General features: G+C 41.6%; 1 protein-coding gene across 2 annotated transcripts in view; it reads left to right on the forward strand.

The window, feature by feature from the left end:
- Positions 1 to 1,802: 1,802 nt before the first annotated feature.
- The window catches only part of INPP4A (inositol polyphosphate-4-phosphatase type I A), a 122,940-nt gene continuing 100,437 nt past the window's right edge, over positions 1,803 to 24,305 (forward strand). For both annotated transcript variants that reach the window (XM_054973372.1, XM_054973373.1), the window contains exon 1: positions 1,803 to 1,986. The gene's annotated coding sequence lies outside the window, so the exon portion shown is untranslated. The remainder of the gene's footprint in view (positions 1,987 to 24,305) is intronic.

Genomic DNA, 24,305 nt, shown 5'->3' on the forward strand with positions numbered 1-24,305 from the left:
TCCCCGCGAGCAGGCTCAGGGTGGGTTACAGCAATAAAACATAAAATTTACATTAAAACATAATTTACATTAAAATTTCCATAAACTACTACCCTCAGACAGCGACCTTATAACCCAGCCCTGCCAGTAATACACGGGGCGGGAGAAAGGAGGGGGGAACAGGCCATTCAATTTGAGTTGCAACTCATATTGGGGGGGTGCTCAAATGGCCCCCCCTGACAAGAGGCCGGCTGGGAGCCTCTCCGGACAACTGCTGGACCGGACAAAACCATATGCCTGTCGGAACATCTGTCTTGCAGGCTCGCTGAAATGGTAGAAGATCCTGCCGGGCCCTCAAATCCACCAGAGTTCCACCAAGTTGGAGCCAGGAACGAAAAGGTCAAGGGCATTCTAGCCTCCCTGGGGCTTGGGACAACCAGTAGATGTTTATCAGCTGATCTCTGCACCCTCCAGGGCGCATATGGTGAGAGGTGGTCCTGTAAGTATGTCGGTCAAAACCAAAACCTTTAATTTTTTCCGGAACTCCAGGGGGAGCCAGTGCAGCTGCTGCAAGATGGGAGTGATATGCGCCCTATATGAAACGCCAGTAAGGATGCGTGCAGCAGTATTCTGGACCCATTGTAATTTCCATATCAGACCCAAGGGAAGCCCTGTGTGGAGCAAGTCACAGTAGCCCAATCTGGAGGTGACCATTGCTTGGATCACTGTTAGGTCTTGGGTCGAGAGGTATGGGGCAAGCTGCCTGGCCTGCCAAAGGTGTGACAATAGCTCCTCCTCAAGCGCCACCCTCTGTCTCTGACCGTGGAGAAAGGAGACGAGCCACTGTAAGGCTGTCCTTCATATCCCCACATCATTGAGGTGGAGGGTCAACCATGTCAAACGCTGCTGACAGATCTAACAGCACCAGCAGCGCTGACCCGCCCCGATCCATCTGCCTGTGAAAATCATCTGTGAGGGCAACCAGCACCATCTCCGTCCTGGATGGAAACTGGGCTGGACAGAGAAATCCTTCAGGAAAGCCTGCAGCTGTTCTACCATTACCTTCATTTTTACTTGTGTTAATTTTAAAGAACAGAGCAGGATTTGAGTCCAGTGACACCTTAGAAAACAAGGAGATTTTCAGGGTGTTTCAAGAGTCAACGCTCCCTTCTTCAGACATGAGTAAGAACAGAGATCCCTGCGCCTAAATACATTGAGTTAAGTACATGGGAGCGTCACAAGGTCATCTGCCTCTGTCCACGTACAGGTAAAGTAGTACTCACTCATGACAAGTAAGGGCCAATTGCCCGACACAGTTAACACTATGTGCTTGTGATGAAGCTCGGGTTCTGTTTTTTTCAACCCATTTGCAACCCTGTGTGGAAGGAATAAGGAGCTGAGGGACATCTTGTGAATTCACAGCACACCTTGGATAAATGAGGTATATAGTGACGAATAATTTCCCGAGGGGGTTGAGTCCAGCGGCGCCTTAGAGATCAACACATTTTTGAAGGGTCTGAAGAAGGGAGTTGTGACTCTCGAAAGCTTACACCTTGAAAAATCTCCTTGGTCTCTAAGGTGCCACTGGACCCTAATCCTGCTATTGTACGGCGGACCCACGGAGCTCCCTCCCTCCGAAACGATTCCCTCTACCTTTCTAAGGGGCGGCGCGCAAGAACGACGCTAGCGAGCCGGCGCCCGGGCGCCCCTTCCCTTCGCGGCGCTGCCTGCGGGCTGAGGCGGCAAAGGGGCCGCGCCGCCGGAGCCGGAGGAGGAGCCGGAGCGCGGTCTGTGGCGTCACAGCCAGCGGAGCGTGTGCGCGTTCGGGCGCCGGGGCTGCTGCTGCTGCTGCGGCGGTGGAGGAGGCTGCCCGGGGGTGCGGGGAGCAGCCGCAGCGGGAAGGCGGGGCTGCAGTGGCTCCCGGGGCGGCTTGGCCTCTGCCCAGCATGGTCCGCAGGCCTCGGTGAAGCAGGAGGGGGCTCGCCAGGACCCCGCCACCGCCGCGAGGTAAGCGACTGGGCCGGTCGCCTAAAGGGCTCTCCCTCCTGGCTTGGCTCCGGGCAGGGCATCTCCGCAGTGAGCAGCCCGCAGCCAGAGCCAGCCCGGCCCGGCCGGAGGGAGAGGCCAGGTGCCGGATAGGGCCCCCGCCCGCGGCCCCCGCCGCTCCTCTCGCGCGCGGCGCTGTCACTGAGGGAGGCGGCGCGGCTGCCGTTCCCTCGGGGCAGGAGGGCTCCGCGTTGGTAGGTCGCGCTGTGTTGTGAGGTCGGCCTTGGCGTGAGACGCGGGCGCTGCGCGGGGGGCGTCTGCTCAGGAGGAGCACAGGCGCGCTGTCCCTGGCGCGGTGGCCGCGGCTGGGCGTTTCTGTTGCCTGGGCGCTGGCTCTGCGCGGCGGCGAAACTTGCAGGGGAAGGAGCAGCCCCGGGATCTTCACGAGGTCTGAGGGGCCGCCGCCAGGGGGTATCAGGGTGGCTCTTGGGAAGTGTGGGCTTCTTTGCGGGGTGGGCCTCCTGGCTGCGGCGGGGCCCCTTGCAAGCCACAACAGTCCCTTGGATGAATCGTCGTCGTCGTGTGCCGCGTTGTTGCTCCCACTACATCCTGTATGCCCTACTTGATGTGCGTTAAGAGAGCAAGATGTTCATCCATTTTGAACAGGCCTTGATGCTTCAGAGGAGTCTTGTGAGGGTACCAAGAGATGTTTGTTAAGAGTGCTCCTTTCCTGTAGAGTGCTGCGCCTGAGTATGCTTGGGGTCGCTCTAGAAACGTTGTTCTTAAAGAGAAAGCTCTTTTGTCTGGAAGATGCATAGTGTTATCATACTAAGTGATGAGAGGTGAAACTAAGCTTTAAAAATATAGAACAGTTGCTTGATTGAAAACACCTTGTGACACCTGACTAGCCACTATCATTTTAATATTTGGCTTCCTTTTCCATAACTTTAGCTCCCTTTTTAGGGTACAGTGTATTCTGTAATTCTTTTCACAACAATTTAGGCTGAAAACATCATTGCCTGCATTATCTAAGTATGTTTACTTGACTCTTCATTGAAAGCAACTGTATCACCACCGTTCCCTTAGTCCAAACGTGCTATCCATGACCTTTATAATTTTTTGTACTTCTCATATTACTTTTTAACCAGTGTATAAGCATTCAGTGCATTCCCACAAGAAATGTGTGTATTTTGTAGGCACCAGGGAGCTGACATTGGCTGTTGCTCCTTGCCAGACATATAGAGGTGAATGTATTTACTCCTGTGGTAGCTATTTAACCCCTTGCATTCATATTAGCACAGCAGTTTGAATTGCAATTAATGTTAGTGGTGTTTTATAGGATTCTTTCCTCTGACAGATGAAATATATGTACGTAGTAAGCAAACAGCAAGCAAACCCTTTATTAGGCATTAGTTACAGGCAATAAAACTGTCCAATTAGTTACAGGCAAAAAAAAGTCCAATTACTACATAACTAAGCATAACGTCAAGAATGGCACTAATAGATAATCAAAAACTTTAAAAGAAGCAAAAAAGTTATCTAAGATCATTCATGATCAGCTTAGGAAGTCTTATAGCAGCTGGAAGATAACTAGCAACTTAATTAGTAACATAAGGGTTCCTGGTCAGTTAAAAGATATGCCTAATTGCTCATTATAGTGACCCTTAAAATAATGTAAAAGAAGACTCATTATAGAATTCCTCCACTCAGTGTAAAAATCACAATATAACAAAACATGAGATAGATATTCAGGAATTGCATGGGCTGAATCTTTCCTAGTGGAGAGTTCTCAAAAATCTACCATGAGGCAACAAATAAAAGCTCTGTGAATTTGTGGGGATTTAAGGTGCAGTAAGTAAGCAGTTATGACTCCATTATCTGACACTATACCATTGACAATGGGGAGGATGTTCTATTTGCTAATACATAGCTTGTCTCTTGATGTCCTACAATCTCTGATGCTGCAATCTAGACTTGCTGTTTCCCCAACATAAGTGAGTCAGGAGAAATGCCAATTGAATTAATTGTGTGCAAACTTAAACACAACCAATTACTTGAAAAGGAGTCAGATAACATAATATGCACATATGTGCCTGTTTCGTTATAGTGCTAAAATCTCTTGAGTTTAAGTGATGAAATGTTTTGAACTGAGAACAAAAGAGCTGGAAAATCTCAAAAAAATGTATCTTGGTGCTTCAACTTAGCATATGGGAATTGTCCTTTAGCCCTCCTGTCACCTGTGGCCAAGAAAAAGCTCTTTGTAAAGACTTACTTGAATGTACAAATAAATCATTTGATCTCCTCTTCCACTGATTTTGAGTTAATCACTTTTATTGAAGTCTTTTGTTGAAAGTGCATGTTCTACTATTGCTAGTAAGACTGTAAGGTGAAGTAAACTGCAAGACTATAAAGCCCAGTAAGACTGCAAGACCTGCTTTGCTTGCAGATACAATAGCGTAATTACAGCTGATGAAATAATTGTTGGCTTGCAAACTCTTTGTTTCCGTGAATATAATAAAAGCATCAGAGTATTGTACTCATCGTCTTTTAAGTAGAGCTCATCTATATTGCCCAGAAAGAGAAGGACTAGGGTACTATTTCTCCCCCAGTAGATGGTCATTCTATAACTATAGCTGTTGCTGGAAGAAATAAACCATGAGGAAAGAGTACAACAGCTTAAGTATTAACAGATGTTCACAAGACAGCAGAATGCATGCTTGTTTGTAATATTGTTTAACTCTATTTAGTGTCATGTGTGGGACCAGACTGGATCGAGACTATAAAATTTGTTGAAAATCGAAAGCGTGTATACCTTGGCTGTCTATTGGTATATGTCAAGTGAGATGTTAAGAAATGCACATTTTTTGTTCATACATGACTCCTCTTTTGTCCGTAAGATTAGTCCCATCTACCCTCAGATATGGACTACTTTAACAAGTATAATGTGTGGGTTGAGCAATCTGAGGTATAGTAGGGAGCGATTATTTTAATTATTTTACTTACTTTATTTATACCCCACCTTTCTCTCCAATGGGAACCCCAACCAGCTTACACTATTCTCCTCTCTTCAATTTTATCCTCACAGCAACCCTGTGAGGTAGGTTAAGCTGGAGAGTGTGACTGTCCCAAGGTCATCCAGTGAGCTTCCATGGCTGTGCGGGGATTCAAACCTGGGTCTTCCAGATCCCAGTGTGACATTTTAATCACTACACTACACTGACTCCCAGTGTATTTAGTGTAATTATGGTGTCTGAAAAGTGTTGCCACTGCCATGGAAGTCTGAATAACCTGATGTCTCATCAAGAAAGGAACTTTCCCCCCTAATACTGTAAATGTGTCCTTTTAGTAACGATTTTTAATTTTTGGTCAGGGCATGTACCCCAAAGATGCATTCGAATGAAGATGTACACTAAGGTGGCTTTCTGTTGACTTATCATGGTTGCAGTCATCACATGATGTGAATGTGTAAGTGGCCGGTGTTGGAAAAGAAAATATGTATAGATTGAATATATGCAAAGATGTGTAACACCAGATCTCTCCGTTGAAGCACACAGTGGTGTGAATTGTGTGAGTTAATTTATGTTTGCAAAATAGTTAAGAGTCCAGTAGCACCTTTAAGACTAACCAACTTTATTGTAGCATAAGCTTTTGAAAATCACATCTCTCTTTGTCAGATGAGAGTTTTGCAACTACAGACTAACATGGCTAACTCCACTGAATTTATGTTTGAATACTGGAATATAAATCATTTGACTAAATATACATATCAACAATGCCTAATGTAGTCTAAAACACTGTTGCAAAGTACTTTGTTGGAATTATTTTGTGTGAAAGCTGCCTCCATCAAGGCCAGTTTGTACGACTTGATTTACTAGGCCCAAGTGAGGTAAAAATCTAACACGTGCAGACAGGGATTCTGCCTAGTCTCCCTCCTGTCGTGCTGGCTTTCTGTGCATGCAGAGATTTTGTTGTTGTTGTACAAATGGGAAAGGAGGTTATATTTATAAACATAGTGCAATGTCTTGCAGACATTCTAGGTTTGAAGGTGCAGTGTCTGCAAACGAATCATTACTTTTCTGCAGCCGAACTCCTGTGTTTTCAGATGGTTCTGGGAAGTGTTCTAAGGCAGTGGCCTTCAACCTGTGGGTCACAGAGTCCTGCTTGCTTGGTCATGAGTCATTCTAATACAGCCATTTGGTTGTTGCTGCTGCTTTAGGGAAAGGCATGCTACAAGTACACATCATACTTCCTGCCTTTCTGGACACACACACACTATAAGGAGCAGCAGGATGCAAGGGAGCCGAGGCCACCTCTGTGGGTCTTACTCTTTGCTTGTTACTCATGATGGTATACCTCCTGATGCTCAGCTTGTATTTTCTGTCCCAGAATCTCTTGGTCTGCAATCTGGGTCCTAATCTTGATACCTCAAAACGGGTGAGTTTGCCACTCTGGCCCTCCCTCTTTGCCACATGAATTCCGTGAGTTCTGTGCTGCTGCCTGGGGGTTAAAGGTAGGTTTTGGGTTTAGAAATGTTGAAGACCATGGTCCAAGGGTATACCCTGAGTTAGCACAGAGTTCTATAGGCCAGACCTGTAGAGCATCACTGTTGTAACTTTGTGTGAAATTAACATGTCCCACAGCAGAGTAAAAAAATTCTCCTGAAATTTCAGAGTAAGGTCAATAGTTGGGTCAGGTATCACTGAGGATCCACCATTATAAGTCTTGTTGCTGAAGATCTGCAGTAAACTTCTGAGAGACCCTAGGAGTCCCTGGAACACATTTTGAAAACTATTCAAACTCATAATATTGGGCTTCTTACCACTTTGCAAAATAGATTTTTTCATGAAGCAGTATGAGTTTTCTAACTAATGCTGTTCATATAAATGCTTCTTTTCTGGTATAAATGCTTCCCCCCCCCCCCGTTGTTCTGAGAATTGGTGGTTATGGATCATTATAAATAAAAGGCCATGTGTGTGAATTGGTTGTTGCAGTTCTCTGGATAGTGCCAGAGATGTGAACGTCTGTTTTCAGTATTGCCTGATCTTGCTAATCAATGTTGACTGTAACATGATGGCACAGTGGTCCTAGTTTAGCAACGAGGCTTATATGAATCACTAGCACTGATAGCCCAGAACAGCTCATGACATAGAATGGTATTTAATACATTGTGGATGAGGAACGAATCTGTTAAATGACTTGCTGGTTATTTGGAAAGATGGGTCTGCTGTATGTCATAAATGCTGTATGATAGTCACATGTAAAAAAATTAATTATGTTCATGATCTTGGAACATGGTTATAGAAAGCATCATTCTGGTGCTAGGCAGAACTGCTATCTTTTTTCCTGTGGATGGTGGTCCCCTTCCTCTTTCATGTCATGTCACCTATAGGTATTTTATGTAGAATGATTATGTTGCTGGAACATACAAAGCTGCCTTATATCCTGACTTATATGGTCTACTCTCCAGGGTCTCAGTTAGCTCTTTCACACCACCTACTACCTGATGCCTGGAATTGAACCTGCAACCTTCTGTAGGTGCTGTACCACAGAGACACAGACTTTCCCCACCATGGAAATAAACTGGTGTAGCTCAGTAGCTCCAACCTCCTCCACTCATGCTAGCAGGCCAAGGAGTCTCCTACAGTCAGGGCAGGTTTGAAGAAAAGTACTGTCAGATCAATGATCTCTGTGTTCTAATGCAAGACATTACAGCCCTGTAAACAGCATTTTTATTTAATTATGCTGGTGTTCCAGTGTCCTGTATCATGCACTGGATGAAGAAACTTTGTTGCCTGGAACTCAGTCCAGTGTCCCTGTGCACCAGCTGTAGTCTGCAGATTGCCACCTTCTGAGTGTACCTGAATTAAAGGTGGCCCACCTGGCACCAATGAGGATGCAGACCTTTTTTGCAGCTCTTGCCACTTTATGGAGAGGTTTCTCAAGGAGGTGAAGAAAGTGCTGTTATTGAAAACTTTCATGAGGTATTATTCACCAGCGCTATTAATGCATATAAGTTGCAGGGATATTTTTTGGGTTGGGATGGGTAGAAATTGGGGTTTTATTGTTGTTTGATGGTTTTAGTTATTTATGTCTGTAAGCTATGTTGACCTTTGGGGAAATGTTTAAATAAATAAAATAGTTTTATTGAATATGCTGTTTATTAGATTTTTAGTTACTAGCTGTGCAAAAGTAGCAGTTTTTATACATTTTTAAAAATAAGCTGTGAGCTCAAGTGTATTTATATTTTCTGTTACAGACTTTTAAAAGAAGAGTTATGATTCAGGTGTTCTTAACTGATACTAAAATAAGCTTATCCATTTTAAGTGGAAAATATTATATTGGGCATCATGCATGTTGTTAAAAAAGGTTTGTTCCAAGTATTATTTACAGAGATATATTCAGAAACTTTCCAAAACCTGTTTGTCATGCATGCTCCTCCAAATTTATATTGTTTTCAAACTTAATGAAAAATTGTAAAGTGACCGAAGCAAAACAGCTCCAAGACAAGCAACAGTCAGACTAAAGATAAGCTTTTTTATTTTCATTAGTCTAAAAACTACAGAGCTGCCATGAAGTTTATTTTTAAATCATACTTGTGGTTGATATTTGACAAAAGCAGAACTGCCTTGCTGGATTAGGCCAAACTCTAATGAATTCTGGATTCTAGTTTCAGTAATAACCAGCCAGAAGCTTCTAGAAAACTCATAAAGCAGAGCATTAAGGGGATGGTGTCTGCTTGTCATTTATCCTTCAGAATCCAGTACATGAAAACAGCAGTGCCTTTCAGCTGTCTGCATAGTATCGTGCATTAAGAAGTTGCAACTTCAGGTGTAGTTCGGCTGAGCTAGTGGGATGGTACAGAATGTTAGTCATTACTCCAATTCTGCAAAATGAGCACAAGTGTCAGTTTGCAGTCCAGCTTCTGTGAGGGAAAGGAATGTTTTTGGGTGGAATTAAAATCTTATAGGGACCCTAAGGATAGGAAGGAGGAACTTTGTGTCAGCCTGAGGAGTGGGAAGACGTCTTGGGAGGTAGTAATAGTGATAGTGCAGTTCCTTTGACACATTAATTGGAATCATCCCGAGCATATTCTTTGGCTGTAGGCTTCTGGTCTTGACTAACAGCTACTGATAAGCCCATCCTCCATGAGTTGTTCATATCCATCTGTACTTTTCACCATCACAAAATCGTGTAGTACTTTTGGCTATGCTTAAATCTAGTACCAGCCAATTTAATTGTGTGACCGATTATTCTCATATAAGAGGAAAAAACAGGGGGAATAAATCTGTTTTGAGTTCTGTGGTAAAGCCATCCTAGAAATCACAGTTTGACATCTTTGTTTTCATAGCAGTAAAAGCTTATAAAAAGCAAGTTCTGAAACAATTGTAAAAACTCCGGTGCGTTACAGATTCATGTGTGGCCCTCCCATAGAATCTCAGAAAGATTCTCTCTCCTTCTCTGTATAATATGAGAGAATCTGCCATCCGTTTTGATGAGAAAGGCAGACTATAAATAACATAAATAAATAAGTTTGGGTCACATAAATTGATTGGTAGGGCAAACAAAAGGCAGTACATTCAGTACTCAATTCACATATGGAATTAACTGACCCAAATGTAGTTATGGTTGGCTTTGAAAGGGGTTTAGACAAATTCATGGAAGATAGAGTCCTCCATGATTATTAAATGTGACTGCTAGGTGGTGGTGGTGGAAAGTATGGTTAAGTCATAGCCGACTTATGGCAACGCCTGTTGGGGTTTTCAAGGCAAGAGACTAAAAGAGGTGATTTGCCATTACTTGCCTCTGCATAGGAACCATAGTCGTCTTTGGAGGTCTCCCATCCAATTGCTAAGCAGGGCCAACCCTGCTTAGCTTCTGAGATCTGATGAGATTGGGCTTGCTTGGGCTATCTAAGTCAGGATGACTGAGTAGGGCCATCAGAGGCAATATGCCTCTGAAGAGCTTTTTCTGGAGGGCAAACTATGAGGGAAGGCTGTGGACTTCATTCCCAGCTACTATTTTTCTTGGAATTATCCAACTTTCTATTGTCCTACTGCTGAATGAGCAGCTGGCAGCTGTGGCCAGGGGTGCCTTTTATGCACTTTGACTGGTTAGCAAACTGTGGCTAGTCCTGGACAGAAAAGATCTGGTCACTGTAGTAACATTTAGATTAGATTACTTCAATGCGCTCTACAAGGTGCTGTGCTTGATAAGTATTTGGAAACTTGAATTGGTGCAGAATGTCACAGCCAGGATGCTGACTGGAGTGGTAGTGGGGACCATATCATGCCGATCTTGGCCCATCTACACTGTCTTGCAGTTTGTTTCCAGGCTCAATTCAAGATGCTGATGTTGATCTTCAAAGCCCTATATGTTTTAGGACCAACATACCTGAAGGACCCTCTACTCCCTTACGAACTATCCTGACCACTGCATTCCTCTTCAGAGGCCCAACTTTGAGTGCCCCAAGTTTCTGAGATTAGGCAGGTGGCAACCCATGAGAGGGCCTTTTCAGTTGTGGCACCAGAGCTCTGGAACTCCCTCCCCAGGGAGGTTCATCGGTCACCATCTTCCACCTGCGGGTGAAGACTTTTTTTTTCATTTGGCATTGTCTCAGTGATCCTTCCTTCCTGTCAAATGTTTTAAATGTCTTAATTGTTGTTTTTATTGTCCTTGTATGTTTTTGACTCTGGTTTGACTGTTTTAATGATTTGTTGTTGTTGTTAATCATTTTAAAATTTGATTTTATTGTATATATTTCCATTTCTTAGCTACCTTGGTCGCACTTATGATGAGAGAAGAAGGATGAAAGATGAATTTTGTTAAATTAGTAAATATTGTGGGAAACAGAATGCTGTGCTAGAGGGACCCTTCGTCTGATCTGTTGGAGCTGTTCTCATGTGCATAGAATGGGTACTGTAGCTGTTAAACTGGGTAAAATAACTAATAATATAATAATAACATTCGATTTATATACCGCCCTTCAGGACAACTGAATGCCCACTTAGAGCGGTTTACAAAGTATGCTAAATTATTGGGGGTGAGGCTCATGGATATAGTATGCCATCCAGTATGTTTTTACATGGTAGCTTGAAATCAAGCTTCTTATCTGGTTATTCTGTTGTATGAATAACTTGCTTAATTTGTCTACTTTTCAGATTTACATGAAACGCCTCCTCCCACTTCTAGGAAAATGACTCAGTATAAAAACTTGAAGAATCCGGCTATTCCCTGACTCATCCAGAGAAACTGAGCTAAAAAGCAAAACTGGTCTTACTCATTTCTCTAAATGAGAAATCCACTCAATCAAGTTGATGCTTTGAAAATCTAGCCTGTTTCTAGCCTCCCCCCCCCCCCCGCCTTTAAAATACGCTTCCAGTCAGAGACTTTTGTGAGTGCTGGGTGGGCTGAATTGGTGTGTCCAGCACCTGCGATCCCTGCATGACAATCACCACATGATTTGCTGTTATCAGGATCATCAAGAATGGCACATCCACTGTGATAGATCAAGATGGCTAGCTGTGTTTGTCTGTAGCAGCAGAAAAGGGCAAGCATCCAGTAGCACCTATAAAACTAATAAAATTTGTGGTAAGGTATGAGCTTTCGTGAGTCACAGCTCACATCTACTGTGGCAACAATATAGCAAGGTACCACTAGACCTCAAATCTGGTTTAGCAGATGTCTCTGGATTAAGATACTTTCCCCTTCCCCCCGCCTTTTTTTGGTGGTACAGCTGCATGGGAAAACCCCTTTTTCAGACACTAGAGCTATGTAGTCTTTCTGCTTTTCAATTGAATTAAATCATTTTCTTTAGAGTAGCTGTTCTTCTGTTAATATTAAATCCATTTCTATTGATATTAAATATATTAAATATATTTCCCATTTATTGTGTTTCATGCCTGTTGCTTTGTTGCATTTTATTTCTGTTGCAGGAGTGTGATCTGTAAATAAGGGCGCTGAAGTCATTCAGATACCTGTTGGGTTAGTCCAGGAAGGCAATAAATAGTTGCATTCCGGTTTTCCTCTACAAACAATTGATCCGTGTGACTTGGCCTTTGAAAGTTGTTACACAGTGGCAAAACAGGAGGGAAGACCCATGCAGTCACCCCTGCTCACTTATTTGTGATATTCACAGGGTGGGAAGCAACTCCCACACCTCTGTATGTGTGAGCTATAGCTGAATGAGAAAGCAAAAATGGAAATTTGTGCCTCTGTGTGTATAAATGCACATGTATGTTGATGCTTAGAAGAATATGAAAGAGCGCACTTGCTTGTACTCCCTTTCTTGCACATCTAAGCACTATCTAATTTGAAATTATTAATATTGGTTTTAGAGGACAGCTGCAGATATTCTTAATTGTTGGAAAGTTTGAACATGGAGTGTGTGGGGAAGGTGTGGGCCTTTAAAAATATTCAGTAAAAGGAGGCCTTCTGTCTTATCTTTTTGTGAAACTTGGTTCATTCTGCAGATTTACCCTTGGAAAAATAGGAATATCTCCTATTTGAAGGAAAGAGAAAGAAACTGGGTAAGCTATTGTAGTATTCCAAAAGCAATTGAGTCAGTGGATTGGATGTGAGCTTCTAAAACAGTATCTTGGGTCCAGCTGAACGTTCCACCCACAGAACACTTCCTTGCCTCTGCTCCTCCAGTGCCCCAAATGCCCCATGAAATGCTGATCCTGGAAGATAAAGGATCCTCAGGAACGGCACGAAGGGGGCTATTTTGAGCTGCTGCAGGAGGGGTTAGATGAGAAAGTCATCAGAAATATTTAGCTGTATCCAAGCCATTTAGCCCCTCTCCTACCCTTTGAGTATTTTCCCTTGAACTTGCCCTTAGGTTTTCTCAGAAGAAAGCTCACCATTATTGCTGAACCCTCAGTTGAAGCTAAGGGGAAGGGTCTTTGAAAAAAGAAGTTTGATAAAACTTCACTTGTGTAAATGCACTATGAGTAAAAAAATGTAGTCTGCAGTGTGTGTCTATGGCTTATGATTCTTCTCTGGTTGCTCCTCTCTGATTATGTTGCCAAAGACTGTTATTTTTCAACTCAGCTGAGTTATTTGTAGCCTGTGGGAAAAAAATCGTACTCATTAGGCCTCATGCAACTTGATTTTGTTTGGATGTGTTATAAATAGAACAAAAGCTCATTTTCAGAAATTATACTGACCCTTATGCCATTGAGGATTGCAATATGCTTATTTTATTTATTGGCAGACTGACTGGCTTCAGATGGAGAAATTGACAGGAGGTTTCAGAATTTGCTTCAGAATTCAGGTCTTGACATTTGCCAGATAGGATTATGTAGTCTGGCCAGAAACATTGAGTCAGATAATAAGATAATAACAATATGAATATAAATGCTTGTTAGAAAAGAGGAGTGGAGAAACCCTCGACGTTTAAGACTGTTATGGCTGACTGAGAGATGGATAGAGTTCCCACAACATTTTGGCTGCTGGTACTTCAGCATACAAAAGAAGACTGGATTCTGGAAATGCAGATTGTGGCATAGGAAGCCTATTTCAAACGAGTTTTCAGTAACAGTCTGGATCATACCGTAGCCCACAGTCTTCAAATTCAGTTTCCAGGGACTGAAGATTGATTCAAGGTCAAGCTCCTGGAGGAGATATGTTCTCTCCTTTGTCGTACAAGAATCAACAATTTTGCCTATTTGGGTTTTTTTTTCATCTATGAAAGCTTTTAGCAAGATCTGTAAGGAATGAGAGATGAACATTATAGTTCCTAAGTTCAAAAAAAAGTGAAGCAAGGAATTCCTTCCCAGCCATCCAGTTCCTGTACTGCATTCTGCCTTGTTACTGGAAGGGCTGAACTGAATAAGATCTTTGGGGAGAAGCTTACTGTATTTAGGAAAAGTGCAAGTAGAGTTGCCAAAGCGTTTGTACTCAGTTTTACCACCATATTGAAGAGTCTACGAAGCAGTTATATGCAGTGGTGACGGATGTAACTTTTTCTGGTTAAGTAACTCAGTATTGCTGTATTGAGCAGAATCAAGCCTGGCTTTGAAGATCAGCTTACATGGGTAGTTTTGATTTACTAGAAATGTTATAGTCTTACGTGTTGGCTCTATTCTTTAGTGTATTTGTTAACAACGGTACCACAATTTTAAAAAATTATATTAGTCTTATCTCGCAGATTTTCCATATGGCTTTACTTGGAAGACGTGATTTTACTATTGTTTGTGGAAACAAGGGTAAGAAATTGCTTTGGGATTTGGGAATGGTATACAAAAGAGCAGTTAATGGTTAATTGCTAAATACCTTTTGATGTGATCATCCCAATTTCCTCAAACGGTTTCTTGATGATCAGACAATCCAGCCAGTTCATAATTTCTGTTAGTTGGTGGCAGACTTCTCTGAAAAGGGTCCTGGGCTTTGTTTCCTGCATCAAAGCCTGGAGATCCTTCCAGATAGTGCTTCAACTTTCAAGAAGCAAAGTTAGTAATTTGGCTCTCCCCCCTGCTTTTAAGGTATTTACTGCAAATGTTTCCTACAACTAATATATGGGACTGAGATTTAAAGATACATAGAATCAGATCAACAAAGTTCCAGAAAACATAATATTGAGATCAGATACCTTGGAATCATACCAGAAATATATGGAAGAGCATGAATTTTTTTAATATATATATTTTAAATCTCAGTTTCAAAAATGAATACTTTAAAATGTGGACTGCAGAGTAAAATCAAAAGCAAAATAAGTATGCTCTGCATTGCAGGGAATGAACCTAGGTGAGCCCTTCTGTCCCCACAGGGGCCTTGCTTCTCCCCTTCCTGCCAAATCCATTTCCCCTCTTGTGTTGTTTGAACACAGAAAAATAAAACCATGCGTTGGACAGAGAAGAAAAAACTCAAGTGGCTACTTCCCTACAAAGCAGCTGTGCTGATTCTACGGTTGAATTTTGTAACTAATCTTCAGCTGTTGCAATGTTTTTGAACCTTATCTAAGCTCACAGTAGATCAGCCAATGTGCCAGAAGCTAAAATGGGACTAATGTGCTGGGTTTATTGGAAGATGTGCCCCTACTTCAAGCATAGCGTACAACTCTTACAGTTAACTGCACCAGGAAGTATAAAACGTAGAGAGAAAATACAGTGGCACGTATGTACCATCTAGTACATTTTATTCTGCTTTTCCTCCAAGGTGCCCAAAGTGGTGTGTGTATTACAAACCAAGTGGAAAACAAGCTTCTCTGGTACCTGCATGTATTCTTTTCATGCTAGGTTGAATGAACAGGTGGATTGGAGGAAGCAAGAGAAAAGGTATAAAGAAAAATCCCACCCACCCCCTGCTCATAACTATGATGATCTTCTTTAAATCCTTGTTAAACTTGGCAGAGAAATGTCACCTTGTTTTTGTGAGGGCCTGTGCAAATGCTGCTTTCCATTGCACTGTATGTTTTTGGCATTGCTTGTTTTAGTCAATAAAAATAAGAAAAATGAATGAATGGGGTTTAAGTGTCATGCACAATGAATAGATTACTTTCAATTTCAGCGTATTTTGCTCTCTTTAGTTTTTTCTATATTTATATAATATTACACAGTTTATGGATGACTGCCACTAACAGTGGGAGCAAGAATGTATAATTTGTGTTTTCTGTTGCTTCAGAAGTGGGTTTCTGTGATATATTTACAAATCTATGTTTGCTATTTTTAAGGCTTTCAGTTTTTAATTCAGGCTATTCAGACTGCATGAACTCTCTTCAGGTAATTTATAGGATTTATTGCCAGTAGTTAAATGCAATTTTAGTTTACTTGCAGTTAATTTTCTAGAACATTAACTTCTTGTTTTAAGTTCTTGCTTTCACTTCTAAAAAAAGTGCTTGCATTGTATAGATATACTGTCATTGCTTTAAATTTAAATAATACAGTACATTTGACTGTTTTTGGACCCTCTTTCATAGTATCTGTAGTGATAGAGGTCTAGTCCTGTGAGCAAGCTTTGCTCTCATCCCGGTGATGTTCTGAGAGTAGCACCTTAGTTTCTACCATGCAGGTACATGGCTGCCATTCATTTAAACAGGGAAAAATAAACTGGGCAACCCCCCCCCCCCGCCCCCTGTCCCTAAGCAATGGAAATTCAAAAGGGAGTCGATCAGCAAACAGGCTTTAATTTCTGTTCCTGTCTTTGCTAATACTGTAGAAAGTTATACCACTAGTTTGAAAACTGCAAATTAAATTCCCACTAGGAATAGATAAAGGGATGCCCTCTTGAAACATTTTGCAACAGATAAGCAGAATGGTTCTCTGTCCAAGCCATGAAGCTTGAAGTTGGCACAGGGCAGAGACTACTGATGGACGGCAGGGGGCTCGTTTTTCTCCCAGCTCCAGCAGATGACTGACAGTGCTGCAGGGGCTTAGTTTGCACCTAGCTGGCAGCCTCATGGGCCCTGGAGGTGATGGAATTTTTTTGCTTGGGGTGACAAAATACCTGGAACCTGCCACTGCAGGTAGTTGTTTCAGCAGAAGCCCTGAGGAAGATAATGCTCCTGAGACCTTGTCATTCTTCAGAGGCTCTGTGCTCTGCTCTTCTTCCTGTAGATGATGAGCTACCAGCCATCTTGGGGGGATGGGGAAGCTAAATGAAAGCTGCTGCAGCAGCAGCTGCCCTCTTTTCCCACCATGTGATGCTAGGTATACCGTGAATAGCAATTCCAGCTTTTAAAATTGTAGCCACCCAGGGCCCCTGATTCCGGAAAGGAGGGGGGGGGGTTAGCCTCTGCTCATGCATTTTTTGTGTGTGACCTGAAATGGCCCTACAGAGTGGCCTTATATCCCAAAAGATGAACTAGTCCGATATAAAACCTAAACCACAAAGCTATAGTCCAAGATGAACTTGGAGAAATGATTACATTTGTGTGTACAATGTGCAGTTGTTGACTTCTCAAACTCTCTAAGAGGCAAACAGTTCAAATCATCCATTGGTGGGGATTCAGTAGGGCTCTGGCTTTCTGCCTTGTTTCCTCTTGGTAGACCACATTAAGGGAAAGCTAAGAATAAACTGAAAACTTTCTAGCAGTTACTTTTTCCAAAAGAAGCAATACTGAGTAGGTGTGTTTGTGTTAGAAAAAATGAGGAAGGGGCCAAAGGATAAATAGTCATTGGCACATCCTACCATCTACCATGGATTACTACGTCTTTCATAGAAAATATAGTTGCAAATGTTAATCGATAATAGTGCTGGTACAGTAATGATTGTAATTTTAGGGTTGAGCTTTAAACATGCCCCCTACTATGAATCTAATAATGGGGGAAAACATCTCTCTCTCCAGCTTTGCAACCATCATTTTATGTTAGTCTTTTCTGCTTTAATAGTTTATTTGCTTAGGGTTTATCCTTACAAAGTTTTTTTAAAATTTGTAACTTTCCCTTCCTTGAATGAGTTTGTATTGGCTTACATCTAGCTTCTCAGCAGAATACCTTCCAAGCAATGCTCAAATACTGGATCTATCTGCAGCTTTTAATACAGTATGCCATGCCATCCTGTTGAGGTCTTTGGAAGCAGAAGCAGGTATCAGGAGATGTGCCTTGGTCTGGTTTAAAGTCCCTCATGGAACGGACTTAAATGGTCACTGCTGAAGACCAGCTGTCTTCTGTGTTGAGATTACCTTGTGGATAACATGACACAGTCTTATCTGCCATATTATCCAACCTCTATATAAAGCCTTTAGGAAGAATAATTCACAGCTATGGAATAGGATGTTATCAATATGCAGATGATACCTAGCTCTGTCTCTAATTGTCTAGATCCCCTGGTGATTCAGTAAAGGTTCTAAATTGCTGCCTGACAGCTGTGGTCAAGTGGCTGAAAGCGAACAAATTAAAACTGAACCCAGCCAAGATGGAAGTGATGCAGATTGGGAAGGTGGAACAGAATGCTGTACTCTTCACTTTCGAGGGGGTTTGGTTGACTCTTGCTGACTCAGTTAAGATCCAGCATTGCTGCTAAAGAAGTAAATTAATGCAACTGCAAAAAAGACTTTCTCCCAACTCAGACTAGCTTGAAAGATGGCCGATCTTGCCACCTGGATTCACGCCATGGTAGTAACAAAACTAGACTACTGTAATGCACTTTACATAGATATCCATTCAAAGTCAACCCAGAGACTCCAGAAGCTAGGTGGAGTGTGTATATTACTCACATTCTGCAGTCACTCCATTGGCTACCCTAAGTTACACGACTCACTTCAAGGTTTTGGCTCACACTTACAAGCACTCTATGGCCTTGGCCCCTCATATCTGCAGGACCGCCTCTCTTCTATGTTCCGCCGCAGCATTTTTGCTAATCTGAACAAGGCCTTCTGTAGATACCACCCTGCAATTAGGCAAAATCATTGCAACAGTGTCCCTTCAGTTTGGTTTGGGCGGAGAAGTGATTATTTGATGTTGATCCTCATGCTTCTCTTTGATTCGTGTGTGTGTGTGGGGGGGGGATTCCATTCCTGTGCTTTAGTTTGGTTCTGTTGAGCTTCCTCTGGAATGAGCTCAGCTTGCATTTTGGAGTGTGCCTTGGCCATGGCTACCTTTTTGCAGTGTGTTTCTGTAATGGAAGTTGGCTTTGACTTTTTCCCCATAGGAAACAATGGAATAGCTGGGGGCACCTTGTTCAGGGGCCCATAGAATTGGTCCCCGTGATCCAATCTCCCTGAAACTTGGAGGAACTTTAGAGAACAGTCAGGAGAAGGTCTCCTGCCAATTTGGTGGAGTTTGCTTGAAAAATGCCACCCCAAGCCTCCTGGATAGCCCCCAGATTGATTTTCTCATAGAAAACAATTGCTGAATTTTTACTGAAAATTCGGTAAAAATTTGGAATACCTGTTTATTGTTTCAGAATAACTGGATTTTACCAAATCAGCCCAAATTCAATATTTTATCCAAATTCCAAACCAAACCACATTTCTACTTGCACAGTTTTAAGTTAGCTTTAGCTGCCCTTAGTTAAGTAGTCATGGCTATGCAGAATGATGGCGAAATAGAATAAATATGTGATGATCTTTTTTTACAAGTTTGATAAATGTCTTGTACTGTGTTTTTTAAAGCAATTATAGTTTGATCAGGTTTGCCCTCTTCTGAATATCATTGGGAGGGTGCCTTTTTTTGATGTCTTTCCTCAGTAACATCTTCCAGAGATGATGAGATTGCAACTTTTATTTCCATACTGTCAATTGTGGCCAGTTATGATCTGTAGGGCAACCAGATTGTGAGAGATGCATGGTGATAAAAGTATGTGATGTGGGATAATTAAAAGTGCCTCTAATAATCAGGCTAATTTTACATGGGTTTGTGTAGTCAAAAAGTGAGGTGGTAGATTCCTAAACTTGATGCTTGAGTATTCTGTTTTGTTTCTTTTGTTGTTCAACAGGAAGTGGTCTAAGGGAGTCCAAGAATGTGTTCAGCTTCTGCAAAGTTCAGGTGTGTTTCTAAGGCTGGTTAATTATATGCTTCTAAATTAAGTTAAGGAGAGGGTAGTGCTAACTGCTTTTCCTTTTTGTTTTAAAGTTGCACTGGTTTCCTTTTGAATCTTAACCACAATGGCTTGTGCTTCTTGCAAAATATGTGCAATGTGCATCTTCCTCTCAGGGCATCTTCCCTCAAGCCCTTGAAGAACTTCCTGAAAACTAAATTGGTTTCTAAACTAGTGAGTGGTTATAAAACCTAGATTTAGACGCATGTCCTATGTTTTCCTCAGTACAGTTTCCAAACTAAATTACGTAGTCTGTTTTGGGAAAGAGCTGGAGCTGAAAATGAACTGGACAACCTTTTTACTCCTGGGCTGGCAATAAAAATAGAATCCTTGAGAGAAAATATAGTGAAATATCCAGTCTGTATGGTTAACCACCAAAATGTGTGTCATTTCTATAATGGCATATCTGTGGAGAGGAAGGAGTATGGATTGCCAGTACCTCTTCAAGGAATTTATTTTAGAGCACATCACTCTTCCAGCTTGCCAAAAATATCGATACAGATTAAATACATAGTTTAAAAGAACAAAATAACATTTAACTAGAAGTGGGGTGGGTGGGGGAAATATGTGGGACATGCTAGTATCCCCTAGGATTGTCCATGAAGGTCACAGACTGTGAGCCACGAGCTTAGAGTCAAGGAATAAAAGCCCTCTGGCTCGTACTTGCAGCAGGACAGAGGTGACAGCTTGGCCTGGCCCTGGATCTTAAACTGCAGGCAGCCATCTTTCCACAATTCTCCCCTCTGTCTGTATGCTTTGTGCACGCACATATTTGTGTTTTCAGGGAGGGAATCCACATCAGTGAGTAGACGTGTAGAATTAATGGAGAAAGAGTTTGCACTTGTCTCAACTGTGTGCCCAAGTGCAGTGCTTTCTTGTTTCCTGTAGGAATGAATGATAACCATTCAGTTGTAAGAAATGGACGTAAAAGGATCATCTTGGGAATGCCATTGGGTTAAACTGTTGTACTAAACCTGCTTCCTGCGTAGGTGATCCCAGCTGTTGAGAATTAAACACAATGTCTCTGTCTCTCTCTTTCTCATGGGTACATAGTGGATGTATTTCTCAATAGTATAATTCCTCTGTTTAATGATTATGAAAGAAAGCAGCAAAATCTTCATGTAGATTGCTGTGGATGCAATCTTGATGCAAATAGCTCTGGTATTCTGGTTGTGTAACTCAGTAGTTGGCAGCAAACAGGTGTAACCAAGTTTAGAACCAGTTCTAACAGGGTTAGGCGCAAGGAGGGGTAGATTGTCACAAGCAATTCAGAGGAAAAGTTGAGGGGTGTCTACAGTTGAGAAGTGCTTGTATTCCTGTGTTTGTTTTGATCAGCAAGGACAATATCATAACGTCACTTTAACCCTTTTCAGTTACAGGCCATTTGCATGTAAGGGGTGGCCTCACTATGCATAATCCTCTCTATATGCTTGGTTGCCATTCTTATGAATAAGGCAAAATGTGTGTATGTTCCTACTCTGGTACACATAAGCATGTACCCAGATAAATCAGTGTTTAATTTGATACATATTGAAGCATTGCCCTATTCACATGCAAAGATGAGCACTCAGAGAGAGAGGATCTCTCCCCTAAAGTACATGACTGGCAAAAATTGTAATGATTGCAAAGGGCTTATGTAAAAATACAGTGTTTGCTTTTGGAATATTTATTGCAGTGATATTAACTCAGTGGCTCAAGAGCTACCTGTGGCTCTTCTGAGCGCTGTTCCCTAGTGTGGCATCCGCTCTGTGTTTCAGAAAAGTGGGCAGGGACCTTGCCTCATGGGGACTGTGGTTGGCACTTAGTTTCCACCTTGGAACAAGTGCTGCTGGAGGAACAGAAAGCTGTGAGCCAACTTGAGGTGCAGGCCTCATGTCATGGGATGAAAGTAAATGTGGATCTTTTATTCATGTTATTTGCAAATGTGGCTCTCTGCGGCCTGGAGAGTGATTTATTGTATGCAGTTCTGGCCGTTCTTTATAATCTGTTGTAAAGAACAAATAAAATCGAAGGAGTTCTCAATCCCCCTTTTCCAGAAATAATTCTTTGTAGGAAAGGAATAGCCTTTTAGCTTGGGTAAAGAATGCTCAGGGAGACGAAATGGAACTCTGGAAGTGCCATTCTCTGTCTCACGTTAGTGCTTGGAATCATCCCGTGAAATAGTGCTAGGTTACGGGGCGGGGGATACTTGTTCATACAATGTATAATTAACTTCTGCAGAACATTGCAACAAAGTGTAGTGATGGCTGCTTACTTAAAACTATTTTCAGAGGATTAGGCAGAGTCATGTAGGTTGTCAGTCAGTAGGAACAAGTCAACTTCAGCTATTTCCACTTCCACCCCCACTTTGCACAGCACAAAAACTGTAATGCCTCCTTAGAAACCCATTAATTGGGTCATGAACTAATTTAAAATAAAATTTCTAGGATAAATATTCCTACCCTGGAATGGGTCCTCTTCTTTAATTTTAATGCTGCACATCTGGGTCTGGTGTTAGCCTTCCTGGGTGCTGTGAATGGCAGTCCTTTGGATGGCTGGAAGTCTCAGGGTAATCAATAGGATTTAGGCCTGTGGAACTCTGCAGAGGATTTGCAACCCACATTGCGTTAGGTAATGGCATTTCTTGGAACTGTGCTCCTGTTTCTGTCAGCATTTCTTCTCTTGACCTAGCCTAGTTTTTGAATAATCTCCCAAATGATCTGAAGTCAATTTAAGTTTTGACTCTCATACTTTATTAATAAAATTTTAATTAGTGGATTTTTTTTTATCCTAAGCTTATATGGGGTGACATATTTTCCTGTTTGAGCAAGCTGTAGAGCATCTCTGGGTTCTTGAAAACAAGGACATGCATGTTGGAAGTTGTGGGGCCTGCTGTAGAGGTAGATTTTTACATGGATGAGTCTGACGCTGTGAGTGGCTGCCCCCTTGTAAACCATTAAAATTACTTCTTTATTTTACTACCGTTTTGAGTGTCAGCAAATGAGAGAGAAACATTTCTGTTACTGTGATCTCTGTTGGCTTGTCTGTGTTTCTTCTTTTCAGGAACTTTAATTTGCATCTGTATTTGAGAACTTTTATCATTAAAACAGAAGTATTTGTATTTAGATTGAGCATTTGGTCAAAAACAACTGGGTCAAGTATTTTTTAAAGCATTTCTTTTTACATTTAAAATGTCAAAAAAAGGAGACTTCACCAGCAGGCTTGATTCTTGTGCTAAATACAAAAGCTAATTGGTTAACAGTTACTGCAAAACAATGAAATTAATTATTTAAAATTGTAGTGAATTATTATAAATTTTTGATAGTGTTAGAAAGCGGTTTTATAAATGTGAAGAATTTGCCAAGATCAGCCTATAGTTACCAAATTAAAGAAATTAAAATCAGAAATAAAGTGAAATAATCATCTCTCTCTGTTTCACTCTGTGTGTCTTTGTGTTTAAGAGTGTGAAGCAGCCCTGAGAATGTTCGTAGTCAGCTCCATCCTATAGCCTGGTCTTACCAATACACTTAATATGTATCTTTGTATCACATATTCCCTTTTTTAAACCTACATTTCAGGATTCAGGCAGTCCACATTATAAATTTAAACAAAAGTATAAGTCAATCCTCAGAGCCAATTCATTCTAAGTCAATGACATGCTATTGTTTGCCTTGAACAATTACAATTCTATATACTATAGAACAGTGTTCTAGCTGTTCAAGGCTTCCAGTCCTGTTCATTCATCTCTGTTATACTGCACTTGCTGGTATTTAACAAACCTCACACTACAATGAGAATCTACTGATCGCTTTATATGGCATTTTGCAGCACACATCAACTTCCATAAATTCCACTGCTCTACAGCCTGTGTGATATAAGCTAAGGAACTATAATACAAGACAAACTAAGAGAGAACTAAAGCGAGAGCCTTTGGTGACAGCGAAAATCTAAAGAAACAAAATTGGGACGGCAGCAATATATAGGTCACAAAAAGCTGCAAGATGCCACAGTGTTGTTAGCAGTGGGGTTCAGCCCCAAAAGAGAAGGCGTTCTTGAGGTTAAAAGCCTAGATAAATTAGATAAAGCCTAGATAAATTAGAGAACATGTGTAACTCTGTGTGTGTACTTGAGAGAAAAGGAGTGTTTGTTGTGACCAGACCCCTTCTGAGGTAAAAAGTTGAAGGTAACATAAGTAGGAGCTGTGATAAAGATCCTAGATAGCTTAAACAAAAACACCAAAGAAATTCTTAAAATAAGGGGACAAAAAAGATAATTAGGATGGGTTTGTCCCATCTAATTGTTCTGGATTGCAGCCTGCATCTTTACACGTCTGCATTTGGCAGGAGAAATAAATTTTTATGGTTTAAGAACCAAATAATTATACTTCAGACACATGCATTGCAACCTATGCAGGATTTCAATGGGCAGAGAATAGAGTGACTCGGCAAAGGATTGCATTGTTGCATTCCCACAAGGATGCCAAAATCCTAATACGGCAGAAGTACAAATGAATGATCTTTCATGCACCCTGTACCTTGACAAATTTTCTTTGGATCTAGAAGCCAGTTCATATATTAAGTATCCCAGACTCATCCAGACCAAATACACTTTAGCAGTCCATTTCTACACAACAGGTCTCCATCCTAGATCAAATGATGCCTGAATTCTTCCTAGAAGCTAAAATGACTCAACTGAGGCAGTTGTATTTTGGTAACATCATGAGAAAACAAGACTCACTGGAAAAGACAATAATGCCAGGAAAAGCTGAAAATATGTGATGGATTGATTCAGTAAAGGAAGCCATGGTCCTCAGTTTGCAAGGTCTGAGCAACGCTATTAATGATAGGACATTTTGAAGGTCAATTCAGAGATAAGATTGCCTGCTC

This window comes from Eublepharis macularius, chromosome 3, assembly GCF_028583425.1.
Source record: "Eublepharis macularius isolate TG4126 chromosome 3, MPM_Emac_v1.0, whole genome shotgun sequence".
In the NCBI taxonomy this organism is placed as follows: domain Eukaryota; kingdom Metazoa; phylum Chordata; class Lepidosauria; order Squamata; family Eublepharidae; genus Eublepharis; species Eublepharis macularius.